Source organism: Anomaloglossus baeobatrachus, chromosome 9 (assembly GCF_048569485.1).
Source record: "Anomaloglossus baeobatrachus isolate aAnoBae1 chromosome 9, aAnoBae1.hap1, whole genome shotgun sequence".
Taxonomy (NCBI): Eukaryota; Metazoa; Chordata; class Amphibia; order Anura; family Aromobatidae; genus Anomaloglossus; species Anomaloglossus baeobatrachus.
The window spans coordinates 106156169-106160361 of NC_134361.1; the positions used below are offsets into that span (position 1 = coordinate 106156169).

The following is a 4193-nucleotide window of genomic DNA, read 5'->3' on the forward strand; positions in this document are numbered from 1 at the left end:
CCATAACACTTGTGCCCTGTTAGGCATTCAGTCAGCCTTACACACGCCTTACCACCCACAGTCATCAGGGAAAGTGGAAAGGTTAAATGGAACTCTAAAGCTTAAACTAGCCAAGGCAGTGGAGGAGACTGGTAGACCATGGACAGAATGTCTCCCCATAGCACTTTACTCCATAAGGACCACCCCGCAGGGAAAGCACAGGCTCTCACCCTTTGAAATACTCTTTGGTAGTGCACCCAGATTAGGATGCTACTTCCCGCAGGAGATACACCTGCAATGTGATAGCCTAACATCTTATGTTGTTTCCCTGCAGAAGAGGCTAACTTAGACCCACCAAAGGGTCTATTCTCTCCCTGACCCTGATGCCGTTCCAGGAACCCACTCCCCAAAGCCTGGTGACCGGGTCTACCTAAAAAAGCACGTGAGAAAGACCCTTGAGCCACGATTCGAAGGGCCTTTGACTGTCCAGCTGACCACTCCAACCTCTGTCAAACTTGAGGGGAGATCAACAGGGGTCCATGCCAGCTACTGCAAGAAGGCCTAATGCTGCTAAGTATTTCTAGGTGTACTTCCTTTTTGGGGCCTTCTACACCACGGCAGAATTCATTTGAGACCCACCATGAAGCATTAGCTGAAAAACTTGAGGTCACAGATTGCTGGATATGTACACACGCACCTGTGACAGCCTCCTCCATGCCTTACTTAGCTATACCAGTCCCAGTAAACGAAGTGTTCCAATGGGGAGGCTGTTACAATAGGCTATCAGTTAATGACACCAAGTATCAAGAACTGTGGAACACTAGTGTGCCCATACCAATAGTAGGATGGGTAGATTTGCCCTGGTGGCAAGGCAACCTTACTACCGGCCTTCCCGGAACCCAGCAATATTTAGCCTTTGAAGGAAGCAGCTGGGTACTCCGCAATTACACAAAAACACCTACTATGGGCAAGATTCTAACAGAAGGAATCAAAATAAGTTTTGGGTGAACCTCTGATAGTACAGATGCATTTAAACCCTTGCTGTTAGAGAGACATCTGCATGATCATGGGTGGGTATACAATTCATTGTTTCTAGAAGGCACAAATGATACTTGTTATTCCACACCCGGAAATTTATGGTGCAATGATTCAGACCCATATGTGCCTGGCCGAGAAACCTGTGGTGAACAGTCCGCAGGGTATTGTAGTCCCCTAGGCCAACTTCCCGAATGGTATATGCTGAGAAACATATCGACCTTTATAGATATAGTACATAGACTCATATTACAACATTCTGCCATCTGGGATCTCCCGCCACAGACCTACTGGGTTTGTGGTTATAATGCCTACAAATGGCTTCCAGTAGGAGTTAATGGCACCTGCACCCTGGCCTGTTTGACCCCTGTCACCATCATTATCAATACCTCTGATATACTGGCAGGGAAAATGCCTCTCCACCTACTGGTAAAGAGAGCGGCAGACAACAAAGACATGCCTAGTGGCCGACCCCATGTGGTTCAAATGAGCCATGTCAACAAATTTTTCAGTTCCCTTTTTCTCTATCCCATGATAATGCAGATGTATGATAAGTTGGTGGACAGCACCGACTATCTTGATGATCAAATTTTGTAGGTTCTCCAAGCAGTAAATAGTACCATTGCCATACAGAGACAATTAATCATTGTAACCAACCAACATACTTTGGTACTGGATTACCTCACAGCTGCCCAAGGGGGGATGTGCCAAATAATAGGCTCCAGCTGTTGTCACTACATAGATCCAAAAGGAGCCCAAGCCAGTTTAACTGAGATACAAAAGCTGAGGAAAAAACATGATGAGGAGGTACTCAGAAGCTCAGATGCTTGGTGGAGCAATACCTTTTCAATGTTCGACCCTGCAAACTGGTTTAAAGGAATAGGAGGATGGTTAATGGGGATACTGCAATCAGTGTTCCAAGTGCTACTCTGTTTATTAGTTGCCTATGTAGTGTTTAAGTTGCTAATGGCTTTGTTTTCCCGCTGCTTGAGGAAATGCAAATACAATGATTATTCAGCACCCCTATGAAATCACTAATATGCTTTTTTCTTTTCAACTCTTTTCTCTAGAAATCACCTTGGCGTATCATGATGTGACCCCTGTCGGGAGGCTTGCAGGCAGTTTTCTGGAGGATGGATGTGGACGACACTCCCTGAGCAAACCGCGGCTCGGATAGTATCTAGTGGCTTGCCTGCTTTCACAGCTTCTCGATGGGCCCCCATCCATCACTCACGCCAAAAGGGTCGATTGTGAGGAAAGAGTTAACTTTTCACTGGTTAGAACTATCATGGAAATTCATTCTCCTTTGCAAAAAGCAAGGCCAGACTTGTTTACGTAACAGACTTTGAGAAAAGTTTCAAGGACTCATTGTTTTGACTTAAGAGGAGAGAAAAACACCTCGGTGGGAAACAGACTGTTGCTGCTGTGAGAATAAAATGTATGTTATGGGAACATGTAATTCACGCTTGTGATGAATCTAGACTAATGAATATGCATGTTACATAGTTACGCCCTAGTTAATTTTGTATAACCTTGTATGTCTAAACAAAATCAATACAGTTCTTTTTGGAGCGCACATCTCTTGCTTCTGTGTAGATATAAGCACGTGCCTGTATCTCGCTAGAGCTGAGTAAGCAGGGGGAGGTTACCGGGACTCCCTCTGCATTAAGTCATCGCTGGCAACTGTTGTGACCTATTGGTCAACCTAACAAGTGTGTCTAAAAAATAAAAATACAAAAATCCTGCTCTCTCTCCCCCAGTGGTGACCTGTTTATAGCTGGCTGTATGTGGGAAGAAAGCCAAATTGAGATAATTGAAAATAAGTACAACCTGCGCCTCAAAAGGAACCAGAAGGGGAAATAAAAAGTGCAAAATCAAACTGCCCAATCAGTCCTCAGCTGTCTATCCCTCAGTCCCTGTCAATCATGCGATCAATATCACTTGCTAGAAAAATAATAAAAGATGGTCGACTATAGGAAAGGTGATATTAGACATCAAAAAGTACTTTGTGCCCAAAAATGTTTTTATACACTATGAAATCTATTGGTAACCTACGTTCAAGCTTGATTGAGAATTTGCTTGATTTACTGGGAAACACCATGGGATATTATAAGGAAACCCACCCATGCGGCCGTGAAAATTATCCTTAGGCTCAGCAAACGCGTCAAGTAATACGGAGTGAGTGGAATGCAATGAAAAATTGCATTCCACTCGGACCGGTATTACTCTATGGAGCCGCTCCCATGAGCGATTTTTTTCTCAGCCCTAATCGGACCGAGAAAACAGTCGCAGCATGCTGCGGGTGTAATGCGATCCTGTTTCACTCTTACCCATTCAAGTCTATGGGCGAGAGAAACATCAAACTGCACTCGCATTACAGCAGTGTAATGTGAGTGCAGTGCGATTCTCGCATCAGCTGCCAACAGAGGAGATAGGGAGATAAATCCCTCCCTTCCCTCCACAGCGTCGGCCCTCCCCTCCACAACTGTGGTCTGATCACACGATCGGACCACAGTCACATGACACTCGCATAACTCTTGCATAATTCCCCATGTGGCTTCAGCCTTAGCCTGCTCTTTACAGTTTCAACAATGGGGGGAATGCTGCTCAGAATGTTTTTTTGGTTTTTTTTTTAGATTTTTGCAAATTGGATCTCAATATGTTTTAGTTCACAAGAAACCTAGAATTTCAGATAACTCAACTCAAATGTCGATCATTTGCAGAATGATCCACTCACCTTTACAAAATTGGTTTTATTAGATCCTCATTCACTGAGATCTACAACTCTCCATAAAAACTAAACAATTTTTCCTAATATGATAGAAAAATACTTTTCACTTCAAAAGCATGATCCTGCAAATTCAGAAAATTCTAAATGCAACCCTTTTAGGAGCCAGGCATTTTTCACTTTTGCACTGTTGCTTTTCCCTCACCTTGTAACAAGAAACATACCTACCGTATTTTTCATTTTATAAGATGCAGCAAATTATAAGACGCATGCCAAATTTAGAGATAAAAAGGGTGAAAAAAATAAAAATGGAGTCCATCTTATACTCCGGTGTTGTCTTACCGGAGGGGGGCAGCAGTGGTGGTGAAGTGGGGTCACAGGAGGCAGAGGTGGTGCTGGCAGCAGCGGCGGGTCAGTGGCTTCAGCAGCGGCGGGTCAGTAGTGGCAGCAG

General features: G+C 44.2%; 1 pseudogene; it reads left to right on the forward strand.

The window, feature by feature from the left end:
* Positions 1-543: 543 nt before the first annotated feature.
* LOC142250880 (uncharacterized) lies at positions 544-2024 on the forward strand (annotated as a pseudogene).
* The last annotated feature ends 2169 nt before the right edge of the window (positions 2025-4193 follow it).